This window comes from Eupeodes corollae, chromosome 1 (genome assembly GCF_945859685.1).
Source record: "Eupeodes corollae chromosome 1, idEupCoro1.1, whole genome shotgun sequence".
Taxonomy (NCBI): domain Eukaryota; kingdom Metazoa; phylum Arthropoda; class Insecta; order Diptera; family Syrphidae; genus Eupeodes; species Eupeodes corollae.
This window is the reverse complement of record NC_079147.1, coordinates 199,337,272-199,351,165: the sequence shown is the minus strand read 5'-3', so window position 1 is coordinate 199,351,165 and position 13,894 is coordinate 199,337,272. Positions and strand designations below refer to the sequence as shown.

At 30.5% G+C, this 13,894-nt stretch overlaps 1 protein-coding gene and 1 long non-coding RNA gene across 2 annotated transcripts in view; one reads left to right on the top strand and one right to left on the bottom strand.

Annotated features, from left to right (window-relative positions):
* The window catches only part of LOC129940891 (sushi, von Willebrand factor type A, EGF and pentraxin domain-containing protein 1), a 51,639-nt gene extending 49,317 nt beyond the window's left edge, over nt 1–2,322 (bottom strand). The window contains exons 1-2 of the mRNA XM_056049415.1: nt 2,163–2,322; nt 604–983 (exon numbers count right to left, since the gene is read on the bottom strand). The gene's annotated coding sequence lies outside the window, so the exon portion shown is untranslated. The remainder of the gene's footprint in view (nt 1–603; nt 984–2,162) is intronic.
* LOC129940893 (uncharacterized) overlaps nt 1–13,027 on the top strand; it is a 103,910-nt gene extending 90,883 nt beyond the window's left edge. The window contains exons 3-6 of the long non-coding RNA XR_008780782.1: nt 7,888–8,229; nt 8,388–8,754; nt 8,818–9,531; nt 12,724–13,027. This is a non-coding gene — a long non-coding RNA (uncharacterized LOC129940893). The remainder of the gene's footprint in view (nt 1–7,887; nt 8,230–8,387; nt 8,755–8,817; nt 9,532–12,723) is intronic.
* The last annotated feature ends 867 nt before the right edge of the window (nt 13,028–13,894 follow it).

Genomic DNA, 13,894 nt, shown 5'->3' with positions numbered 1-13,894 from the left:
AAAATTGTTCGAGTGGATTCAGAATAAAATCGGCAATATTTTTTTTCTAAATACGAAAATGGGAATTCTTAAAATTTAAATAAATTGATATCAATGAAACCTATGAGCTTTTGCAACTTCAAATTGATGTGTTGACTTTTAACTACTAAAAGCTTCTAAATTTAAGTTGAAGTGGAATAGAGAAGGAAATAGTGAATCATACATACCAAACAATAATCATTCAAGAATAATTTGTTCTTAATTTCAAAGATTTCCTTAGACCTCTTTGTATGCATTTTTGTTAAAGGTCCTCATTCTTTGTTTGCTCCTTAAACACAAACAATCACTACATTTCTGAAGTCAATAAAAGACCAACCTCTGAAAATGTTCATGATAATTGTTGGAAAAACCTAATGGAAATCATAAATCAAACAGGTTGATTTCTATCCTCACCGAAAAATAAAGTAAAAGGATACACTATATCTGACAGGATAAATGAAAATTCGTTATTCTTCTTCAATTTTTTTTCCGAAAAATCACTTCTTCTTCTCACCCACGCCCTAAAACACTAAAACTTACCTTAAGGAAAGAAAATACAATTGAATTGAACATTTTCTAACTTACCTTTATTTTTAATGACGGACGGTGTTATAATGTAATCCCTCTTTTTTCTGAATTATTTGTAATCCCAAAATACGTATGAATGTATGTATATGTGTTCTTATTCCTTTTTGGTTTTGTATTAAGGTAAATCCAAACAAAAGAAAAAAGAAGATATATTGTATCCTTTTTCTTTTGAATCTACACGAATATAGATTTAAGTTTATGTAAATGTTCGTTGAGGTATTCCTTTATATTTTCTCAAGCCGCTTTTTTTTCTCTTCTAGTCACTGTTTTGGTTATTTTTCTCTACTTTTTTTTACTATTTCACTTATGGCAACTTTAAAAAATAGGTGGTGCACTTTAGTTTTACAATAAGGCCATTCTTATTATATTTTCCTTAACTGCAAATTAATTATAATTTTAAATAAATTCGTGTGTACAAAAAGATTCATAGATATTTTAAAATTTATTTTCTCATCGTGGCTTTTAGAACCATTCAAATTGGGACAAGTCTTGAATTATTCATATACGAAATTATCATGAAATCAATAAAAAAACATTTTTTCGAACTCCCAATATATCTTCGACATAGGCAGAGTTTTTGGTTTTGGTAAAATTTCCATCGCATGTATAGAGTTGGATATTCAACATTCCATTCCTGTGCTATCCATGTTTGAAGAAAAGATAAAAAAATATGTGGCATATGTGGCTATTGAACTACTATTTTTCATGACACTACCCGCTTTGTAAACGAAACGAAACGAAAGAGTTGAGGTGCAAACTCGATCGGTTGGTTTTTTTCTCCATCAGATATAACAAAAAACATATCACGTTTGGTATTTAAATAAAATGGAACACAAATAAGAAAACAGAACATCTTATTTGAACAAAAAAATTATATATATAAAAATTAACATCCCTATCGATAGCACAGCAGGTGTATATAAAAAAAATTGCGTGTACATTGCGGTTAAAACTTCTTCATCATCGTATCATCATCATCATTGCAACTCCAATGAACGTGTGGTGTTTTTTTTAACCGCAAAAATTATTATAAAAAAGGAAAGATATTTTTTTAGCTCCTATATATAAATAGAATATTGATGGAAGGTGTTTCTCCTCATAAAACGGATTGTTATTTCAGCCATGAAGTAACGTAAAACATAAAAAAAAATCTAAGAGCGAGAAATATAAATTTATATAAAGTTAGTGCGGTTAAGGGAGCGCGACTTTAAAGAATCTTTCTTTCTTATTCTTCTTATTAATTATTATGATTTTTTTAAATATCCATTCTTTTTGCTGCACACACGAATCCATTCAATTGCAAAGAACTAGAACTCATGAATTATATTTTCTTTTTTTATTAATTTATATTCATAGGTTTTCAATTCACATCACTGCGGCAAATAATTTTTTCTTAACAAGATGTAAAACAAATTTCGTATCCTTTCACTTCGTCATGAGTTGAACCGAATTTTCTTTTTCTTTATATTGTTGAAAAAAGAAAAGAATCAATAGAAAGAAAACTATTGAATTATTGAAATTTAGGATAGAAAAAATAAAAAAAAATATAAATTTACGTTTAACACCATTCCCACTCGAAGGCCAAACACTCACTAAACTTGCTTAAGATATTTTTTCAAACCAGACGTCGTCGTCGCTCAACGTTTTCGTATTCGTATAGATATTGCCGCCGTAGTCAACGTCGTCGTCGTAGTTGAAGTTACCGGACGGACACAGAACTCGACGACAAATAAGCCTCTATGTCATCGTCGTCGTCGTTGAGGTTTATAGATGTATAATATGTGTTTGCTGTTGGTTGGTATGTCTTTTAGGTTAGGTATAAGCGAGTTAAGAAGAAGTATAAGATACTGAAAAATGCAAAGTAACGTAACAAGTTTTCTTCTACCTGTGCTGAAAACACCAAAAAACCAACAACAACATCAACACAAAAAAGAGTAAAATAAAATACAGGTACGGAAAAAGCCACCAGAAGCAACAGCAACAGAAGCAGCAGCAGAGTTAGAGACAGAGACCAGAGGTAGTAAGTAGAAGGTATAGTGTATTGGAGAAAACCGTAAGAAGTGTATGAGTTGGTGTGTTGAGACTTGCTTGAGAGCTGTAGTGTCAAACCTTCAGTTTTGAAATTCACTTGTTGATATTTGTTTGGATTCGAGTTTACTGCTTATTTCAAAAATAGGCATTTGATAATTATTGTGGGTTTTACCTTGTTTTTTTTTGTGTAATAGCTAGTATGAAGGAGTTTTTAAATTGTATATTTTTTGTCCAAGGGTTTACATGTTCTCTATCAGGTTTTTTTAAAATATTTTAACACATGTATGAGATGTGATTTCTGATACTAACAGTTTTCTATTTAATCTTTGGGAAACTATGAATATATTGGCTAAAGGCACAACCTACGTTCAATTCAAAGACAGGGTGTTCTAGATCAGTGAACAAAATGTCAGACGAATTGACCAAAAAGGGAAAACTTCTCAATCGGAGTGAATCCGTAACATTGAAACAAATAAAATGCAAATTTAACTAAAGTTTCCTCGAAGCTTTGGATAATATATGGTCAATCGTTGACACTAGTTGGGTTTCGAGAAATGTATGCCCTTTAATTTACGAGCTGCAATAAATGCTATTAATTCTTTTTTTTACGACTAAATATCTAAAACATCAAAACATCCTAAAAAGTCCTAACTTAATAAGTATTTACATGAACAGAATTCTTGCTAGAAACTAAATAAAAAGCTTCGGAATATACTTCTTCTACTGTCTTTGCAGTTTTTCGTCTTGGCGACTTAAAAACATTGTCAAGTTCTCCCCACGAGTTCTTCCTAATTTATTTTGTCACATCAGAATAAGATAGTCTTTGGTACTGCTGACACATAAATCTTTTCAAACATATTCTTAAATAGTGTCAAAAATTAACATTTCAGTTAAGGAGTCCTTTATAATGCAGAAATGATCTATTTGGCTCACTATATATCTAATTTTGTGGAAATCGACCAAATTTTTAAAAAATCAGTACTTATAAAGGTTAATAACTCCTAACAACTTATTTACTTAAAGTCAGAAAAAACGATATTTTCCACTTTCTTTCATTTTATTGCTTCTTTGACACCAAGTCCTCAATTCTTTTTCAGATGTCTAAGCTTTTTTATCAAGTTTATGAAAGTTTTGAATTTTCCCAATATTTCGAATGTGTTGAATTTCAAATATAGTTTTTTTTTTAATTTGAGCGCTCAAGTAAAGCTCCAAAAGACTCTAATGCACATACTGACCAATTTCTAGCTTCGTCTATTCAACAGATATCTATACTTATTCGTTACAAACTCGCTGCCACCATAATAGCACGTTATATGTGGCAAACAATTATACAGAGTGTGCGCGCGAGTCTTAGTTATACTTACTTCTGTATAAGTTTTCAAATCAAAATAAGCTATGTGTATTAGGGTGGGCATAAAGAAAAAAAATTAAATTTTCTTATGGCCACAGTAAAGAAATATTATAAATAAAATATTATTAAATAATACTAAGTTTGGTCCTAATCAGACTTTACCTTTTGTCTCCAGTTCTACCCTTTTAACAGGTTAACCTGAATAATCTGACAATTTCTTCTCCTATTTGTTCAACAAACAGTCTAAAATAGTGTAATAAAACTATACGTATAATCCAAAAAAGAACATCTGAACCACACTAATGTGTATGCATGCACACTCTTTCGTTGAGGCCTTATCGTCTTGTTTTTGGTTTTGGTCTTATAGGTGAATTTAAATCTATCTGCAAGCTGTTCTATACAATTTTTGCTACAATACCATATATTTTATTTTTTCAACTTCTTGTTCGAACCAAGTTTTCTTCTATGCTTCTTCGTCTTCTAAAAGAGAGCTTCCATGTTTTGATAGTTTGAATATAAACCTATGGAAATACATGTAGTAGGTAAGAGGTACCGCTTCTTTTTTCTTGTATCAAACTGAAAAGCAACAACATTTAAATTTGTTTCTTGGTCAATACCATTTTGAATTTGTATTCTATGAATTCCTCAACGTTTCACATAACCGATTTTTGTAATATTTTTTAACAACAAACTCCTTACGACTACGTACAAAATGAAGTGGGTACCTAATATGTTTATTTTTGTATAAAGGTATTTTCTCTTTACTTATACAAATATTGTGTACCCACCTAGCTACTTTTGTTTTTTTTTCAATTTTATTTGCTATTAATTTAGCATTTTTAAATTAAGGTATCCAGCATATCGAGTACGATTGAACATAAAATAAATCAAGAAAGCCAGTCTAGTAGTTGATTAGCTAGCTAGTTATCAACAGGGCTGGCAAACATTTTATTTGAAATATAGCTTATTTTTTTAATGATAGAATAGATGCATTGAAAATCGGAGGCGTACTAAATTTAAAAAAAAATTAAAATAACATATGGAACATTATTTTTTCTGAAGAGAAAATTGAAAATCTACGAGGTGTAGATTTCCAAAGAATCAATTGTATAACTAAAATTTCCAAAAAATCACCAAATCTCCAATTTCTAGAAGCATCAGCTGGCATTTTTCTTGCGTAACTTTCTTTAACCGTGATTACACGATAACGGTAACATTGGTGTTCAAGATCTTGTAAGCGGCAATCAAATTATACTTTTCTAAACGTTTTTTGGTGGCGTTTGGTTTGGACTTCAAATGACTCAGTTGTTTAGATGTCTCCTCTTGAAATCGGATAAAACAATTATTAATATTAGCCATTTAATAGAGTATCAAATTAATAAAGTAGTTTTTTTATGGTCATGTGTCAATTTCCAAATCTGTAATATTGATATTTTCAGTTTCTTATTTGTTCGAAAAATCATTCAAATAACGCAAGATTCAGTAAAATGTTTAACTATTGGATCATGTATTTAAATCGAGAGATTTTATTGCATTATTCAATATTGAGCTTATTTGTTTTGAAGAATTTTTGGACACGGTGGGTTTCTTACCATCTTCACCAACCCATGAGAAATATGTAAGTCTTTATAATAATGAAACTGTTTGGCAATGATGTTGGGTTGTCTTTCTCTGTTTTCTCAATAATATTCATTTCATACTTCTTAAAATAAATAAATTGGGTGGCGCAACAGTCCGTTTAAAACTGTGGCCTAGTGACTTGTAACTCTCAACCATTCCTGTGTGCGAGTAATGTTGTCAGGAATGGAGGGGACGTACAGTTTATGATCTACATGATCTACAATTTTTAGAAATCTAATCCACTCCTTAAATACTAATGCGACAAATTATTACAATAATAGACTTTCTGCGAGAGCTATAGGTACAATTTTCAGAACAAGGGTTGAAATATTAATAAATCTCTTTTGCAATTATTGTAACAGAAATGACGTTACGACATTAACCATTTAATAGCTATTTGTCTGATACTACAAGAAATTCAAAGACACATAGTATCCTCTCTAAAGAACGAAAGTTTTCTGTAATGAACGGATCCGTTAAGTGGATACATTTCTTCATGTTCTGTGACAATGCCTTAAATTATCGAAGAAACTTTTCAACCTTTTATTTTTTTAAATTCTGTTTTTCTTAAAATATTAATTTACAAATTTCTGAAATAATTTAAAATATGAATTTAAAAACACGTAAATTAAAACGCAAAAATCAATAGTTATCAAAAGATAATTTATTTTGTTTGTGCGAGCAAATCTAACCAACTTTTTATTATATTATTTTATTAAAGCAAATGTTATGTTCTGGCAGTCGGCAATCTTACCATGTTCATATATTACTTTAATTTTCAAATTGTAAAAAAAATGTTTTTTTAATGAAATAAAGGCATAATAATAATACAATATAATTCAGGTTTTGATTATATATCAAACGAGAAAATCTTAAACGCAGACAAATCTCAAAAGGGCAAAAATCTGTTATGAAAAAATCTCGAGAAGAAAATTTTAAATCGAGATTGTTTAACCTTATAAAAGAGTTTACCAAACAGTATTAAAATTAGGTATAGGCAAACAAATAAGACTACAAACTAGAGCTATAGACAAGGCTTTTTAAATGCTCATGAAATCAGTTAAGTCTTCTGAATGTTTTTTTTAATTATACCAATTTTTTTACCAAAATTTTATATTAACTTGTAAGCAAATCAAAAACAAACCATGAAAAAAAACATAGATTTTGTGGAACCAATTAAAGCATTTTTTCAATTTTTGAAAATGAATTGAGATTTTCTATAAATTTGTTGGCTTGCAAAAGAGAGTATCTACATATATAACTACATTCAATATTTATATTAATTTTTCTAAACACCAATTAAACAATCGCTAGCACAAATGCAAAAATCGGGAATAAATATATTTAATTTTGAGAAAATGATTATATTCGTTCCTTGTTTTTGTGTGTTCGAAATTTGTTTGTTCTGGATTTTTTTATTCCACCTAATTTTTTTCACGATGAATTTACAAATTCTCCAAAAAAAATAAGTTGTGCTTCTTAATTAATTTTCATTTTAGATAATGGTTTTTGAGATTCCGTGTTAAATTTTCAGTCAAAATAATGAAATAAACCTTATATAAGAAAATCGATTTATTTATTAAACTACTGGTCACCCCTGATTTATGAATTTCTCATTTCTTTTTTATTTTCAAAGCAGTAGCTAAAGAATTCCCGCGATTAAATCCACATTCGAAAGAAGTTTTGAAAAATGAAAACGAATAACTGACACAATTTATTATTATTTGCACATTATTCTACTCCCGCCACGCCCGCCACAAACTTTTCATACCAAAGCTGACACAAATACCATTTGCATCCAATAAGTTCAAAGCTGTACACTGTTTAGTACAAACGAGTATATGCAGAGATATGGTATGCATTCTACAAGTTTTAATTTTAATCAAAATCCACTGCCATCATAACAAATAATACAATAGCTTAGGCACCTATATATAGTTTTTGTTGTTGTTGGCGTAGTTTCATTGATACTTAAGATATAACTTATATCTTGTCTTGCCTTTGGCAAAAGAAGCTTTTTTAGACCCCGAAAGATACATAAATCCACCCAAAAAAATTAGAAATAAAACCAAAACTTGTTTTGATACTTCATACAATTTCTCGTAAGTTGCAAGGTTTTGTTTCTTTTAGGAAATTTCTTGATTTCTTATGAGCAAATGATGCAAAAAATGGTATTGGTTGTGGTGGTGGAGGCATTATTTCATATTGAAACATTTTTATAGAGGAAAGAATTCTTGATTATAATAAACTTGTTAAATGTATTGATCTTTTCGTTTCAGGTCCGACGTGACGATGCTTCTAAAGAAAAAGTGCACCAGCAGGGTCAAGGAGTGGTACGCTGGATTCAATCACTTTTAGCATTGAGATGAGATTGTAACATTGTACGTATATACAGATATATATGTTTCTATAGACATACTCGATTTGACGAATAAGCGAGTGTTTATAGAAAAGTTTAACCAGGCTAAGCCTGTTATAAACGCATTTACCATCAATACGACTTCACATCTACTCCAAGGCTTGACTAAAGTAATATTTATGAAGATTTTATAATGCAACCCGTGGGCATGGCTTGTCAATTGGTATTTTCTCAGAGGCTATTTACCTACATATAATTGAAAGTAATTTTATATAATATTTTGATTTCCTGGGGCAAAATGAAAACCTAATTATATAAAAATGCTCAACTAAATGATATAAACCCCCTAGTGTAAAGAATTTTTAAATAATTTTGAACAGTTTATGGTTGACATCCTACTTTTATATATTAATTTTATAGTTTGACAGATCAATATGCAAAGCAACACTGTGAAACAATCCTTTTTGTACAGCTAAACGATGAAGTCCTCAATATATGGACCGAAAGAAGACAGAGCCCTTTGGGTCACGGCTATGCTTCGAACTTAAAGAAGAAAAAAGCAAAAGCTTTTGTATTTTTGTCTTGCTCCCCTCAACTGAAAATATTTCTGCAGCGCATAAAACGTATATTTTGGATTGACAACAGAAATCCTTAATACTGTTCCATATTGACATAGTTATCAAAAATTGGACCTTCCCTTAATCATCATCTAAATCATTAAAATAATGACATAACCTATACGTCCAAGGGAACAAACGTTAATTTACTGCGTATTACAACTTTAGAGGTAATTTCTATTGCATCTTATTTTTTTTAAAATACTTATTTATTTTTTGTTTTATTTTTATAGATTCATACCCACCCAACACCTGTTCTTAATTTCACAATATTGTAAAAACACCGCATACACGAGTAGTAGCCTTTCCTGCCCCACAAACATATTTAAGTTCATAAGGCAAATTCACAGTTGTGCGTTTGCATTGATGTCTTAGTTTGTCATTAGATTGACCCACATTCAAATTCAATTAACATTAGAAAGTTATTTTTCCGAACAACAAAAATACAACACAACAACAAAAATAAAGAAATAAAAGAACAGTTCTTGACCAAAAACACACAAATGTTCCAATCACAATACCTCTCTGCTTGTACCTAACCCCTATATCAACTTCAACTTCTGCTACTGCAACAGGTCTTACATATTAAAAAAAAAAAAAAAGGAATCATCATTATCATCAAAATTCATTAACCGGAACCACCACCGCCATTTACGTAGGCAGAGTCAACCTTAAAGAAGCCACTAACAATTGAAAAATAAAATAATAAACCATTGAACCATTCAATTGGCTAACAAACGAAGGCTTTAGCCACCGTTATCGGGCCTCAATATTAACGATACCAAAATAAAACCCATCAGAGTCTCCAAACCAACCACCTATTTGTTCAAGCTGTCCATCGATCATATTCTAGATTCTTCAAATTATAAACGAAGACGACATACGACCAAATCAACGACGGAGGAAGACGCCATCGCCATGGACAAGGAGCCCAAGAAGAAATATAGGTATGTGTTTTTTTTGTATGTCCAAGGTACAAGAGCAAGGTATTCTTATAATTAGATGCACAACTCATCGCACACCCATTATTGCTACAACTTGGAATTGGAGTCTTTTGATTGAGTCTATAAGCTGAAGAAAAAGAAGCAGAAGAGGTGCTCTATAGACAGTGTCAGACGACACGAACGGTTAATAAACATTGTATATTGCCAACGAACCACCTTTGGGTTCTACCTGTTGACCCATTTATTCATGGTTGTTGTTGTTGTTATTTTGAACCACTCTGCATTTCTATTGCACATCAACACGGGATAGGACGGGGCGACAAGTTTATGAGTGGGGAATTTTTGTTTTCCTGTCAGGAAATTATATGTAATAGGTTGTATATTTGTATACAAGTTCGAAAGTAGGTTATATTCATTATTATAAGGTATAGAGACAGGCTTTACGGACTATATCCACTTTATGCAGATAGCGCCCGGCTGGTTTGAATGGTGTTTTTATTTTTCAATTATTAAGTAATTACTCTCGCATTTATGACTAACGATCAAGGCAGTTGATTTAGTTCAGGATTCTATTGGTTTTCAAAATAAGAAATAATTATGGAAAAGTGTTTTTAATACATATCATAAGCTGTTTAACGGAATTGAGTTTACTTTACCTATCAGACAGTTTATTGTTTTTCTTACTTGAAAAAGAAAATATGGGCCGATTAAACTGACCCCAAAAAAGGGAAGAAGCGCGCTATGAACTTTCTTGAAAGAGCAGGTATTTTGATGATAAATCCTAGCCCAAACTGAAGATATTTGACAGTGAAAAAAACACGAAACGTTCCTCAGCTGTTTAAACCAGTGTTGCTAAAAAGATAATAGCTAAAAAATCACTTTTTATTATTTATTAGAGCTAAGAGTAATTTTAAAAGTTTTGAGATTTGAAAATTGTTATAGAGATTAGTTTGAAAAAGCTTCATCCAAGGATGTCCATAAGTCTCTTTGACACCATTGCACCAATCTTCGTCCATCTTTGTTCTTAAATTCTTATGAATTCTATTTATTACGTCAGTTGGTCTTTCCAGCCAAAACCATGTCGCCCAAATTAAATACACAATATGTCATATTGCTCAAGAAAATTCAACAAAGCCCATAATCAATGTCATATTGCCCAGATCAATTTTAAAGTTTCATAAAGCCCAAATTGCTAATTTCATATCCTCCGAAAAAAAAGTTGTTTATTTTGGGCTCTACGGCATTTTGAGTTTTACATTTTATTGGCCAAACGCAAACATTAAACCAACACAATTTTAGATCGCTTCAAAACTCGGAACGTCAATAAAGCGTTACAAATATCTTTGGCTTTATTTCACTTTCAGAAAGCGATATAAGGACAATTTTTTAAACTGAAAAAAACGATATGATTGGCTTGTTTACAGAGTGAGCCCCTAGCATTGTAAAGCATGCAAGGGGATTGAAAGCCCTCTGCTTGGGCTCACTATAGGATTTGGGGTATGTAAAGTTTCTTTAAATACAAAGAAACTTTGCAACCCATCTTCGCACCTTCTCCAAATCCTACAGTGAGCCCAAACAGGGGAGTTGCATACATATCTTACTGTTTATACTCTCCTAAGAGCCCAATTATACAAAATATTTTGGCCGTTAAGACATTTCTAAATTTGGACATTACCACATTGAAAGTTAGTTTGGGTGATATAACATTTTATTTGGACTTTGTGTTTTCTTAGTGATGTTGTTTTACAACGTTCCTTTTGTGTCATTTTATCGTCAGGTGACGTAAGAAACAAAGTAAATCACAATCGTTGTAGTGCCCAAAATAAATGTAACGAGCCCTACCCGTGTGTCATAAAACCCAAATTCAAAATTAAAGTTTTTTGGCCGTTCTTATACCTACCGTTTTTTGTCGATTTTTGTTCAACTTTTAGGGGTTTATTGGACATTTAGGATTTGGGAATTATGGTTTTTGGGCGAAAAGACCTAACTCCATTTATTACGTATTACGAAAGCTTGTTGAAATCTTTGTTGATGTTGTTGTAGAGCAGTTTTTAGTCGAACCCGAATGGCTAGTTTTGAGAAAGCACTTTTCATGACAAGAATTACACTTGGAGAATTTGTCAATTCCTCGCAAGAGGCAGTCCCGTGAAAAAAAAAACTTTAGATGGCATAGGCAGGGATCGAACCCAAGACATCTGGCATGTTGCACTAGCCATCGTACCACGGGTACTTATACATATACATAGGTTTATAAATAAATTATTCATATCGTTCGTTTTTATATTTTACTGTTATAGTTGTCTGTCTTCCTTGCATTGTTTAGGAATATAATGGTTTGGAGATTTCCGTCGGGGTTCCGTCATTTTCAGAACATTTTTTTTCAAATGTTTGTGTTTTAAGGTGATAAATATTTATGTTGTCAATAGTTTCTTTGATCAAGGACATCATAGGCATTTCATTATTTTATATTATAATACTGTTGTGTATAAATAAATATCATACAATTTATATTGAACGCAGAAAAAGCTCACCTTTGTGTAGCTAACCGATTGGAGAATAAATGCTTCTTCAGTTTTATGCTATACATATGTCGGCGAAAATCAGGAACAAAATTCTGAAACCACGCCGTCAGCGTCAAGGTACGCATGAAATTAAAATAGTCAACTAAATTAGGTTTTTTTGAACAAACAAATCAAAGGATTAAATTCAATTTGAATCTTGCCTTTAAATTCGTCCATAACATCTTTGTCTTCTAGATACAGTTTAAATCATTTTAGTATTTTATTGGGTTTTTGGAATTTTTCCTATCCACCATTCATTTAATTTTTAAAGTAAAAGCTTTCGTAGCTTTTGAAAAAAGTTTTTGGAGTTAATTTGTAGTGCTAATTTTGATTTTTTTGAAGTAAAATTTTTATTTCAAATGAAAATTGAAAAAAATTTGGAAAACCATCAAGAAATATCACTACTTCATAAATCAAAAAGCGTGATTTTTCTAATTTTCAAAAGTAATATCTCAAACCCCTGACCTTATAAGTAATTTTGGAGTCTGATTTAAATTAAGGCTATCAATTATAACAGGAAAGGTGCAATTTTATTGATATGAATAAAATTTTGTCGGCGGCCAGTGTTGTATGTGTTTTTGTCTCTAATTAAACAGATTTGATATTTTTAACGTACATCCAAAAATTGTTTCAGAGATTTCTCCAATTTTTGCACCCAAGCGGGTATTATTTCTCTCCAATTGATGATCTCAATAGATGTTATTATTTTAACTGATCCTTTGACGATAATTCATGACATATATGTACGTACATACACACATTTTTCAAATTTTAATAATTTATTTTCATTCCAGATACAAATTTCGTTTAGAAATGTCTTATTTTTTCATTAATTTAAATTTATTTATTTTTACTTAAATTGTATATTATGAATTTTTGAAGAGGCAAATGAAAAATAAACTAAGTCGAAAATAAGTTTTTATTTGTATAAGAATACGTGCATTTTATGAATAAACAATAAATAAATAGCAACAAAAAAAAATATATCATATTCTTAACATGGAACATACAATTCAAAATAACAACAACAGAATGTATTTATTATTTTTTGCATTTTAAAAATAAAAAATTTAATATAGGTATTAAGTTAAACAGTATTGGAAAAATAATAATAAAATTGAAAAATACAAATTTTAACTACGGTATTGTTATGGTTGTTTTATCAGTCAATGTCAACAGATGAGGGCTCTTCCAGCAGGACTTACCAATTCAAACTATCGCCAATGCAAGGTTATTAGAAAGTACTCCGTTTTAGGTAAGTACGATTTATATTTCATGGGTTAATAGGCTCTTTAACCTAACATTATTTTGTTTTTAATTCTTCTTAAATTCAAGACAAGAGTTACAACAGTTGTAATTATTATTATCTTGGAATGTTTGTGGTTAAAATACAAATGGCAGTATTTACATATTTACTACTGGTAACACGCCACAGAATTGTGATCAGTGTATTTGGTAAATTTGTACATATTCTTGCTCCGAACCTGACTATGAAAAATATTTTATTTGATACCAACAAATATTTCGTTCCCACAAATATTTTTTTTATTAGTGAATGTCCTTAGGAATAAATATCTCTTGAACTAAAATATGTATATACTCGTATGTAGCAACTTTAGTAAAATGCCCCTGTGTTTTTTTCTAGAAAATGACGATTTTGAAAACCGTGTTGCGTCGATTTTCAAAATGTTGATCCCATAATATTTTACACCAATCAACGTTCAGTTTGGTTTATAAAATATCTTTATACCTCAGCTAGAAGCTTAAAAAACCTTTGTTAAGCTTTTTGCAATGAAATTTTAACC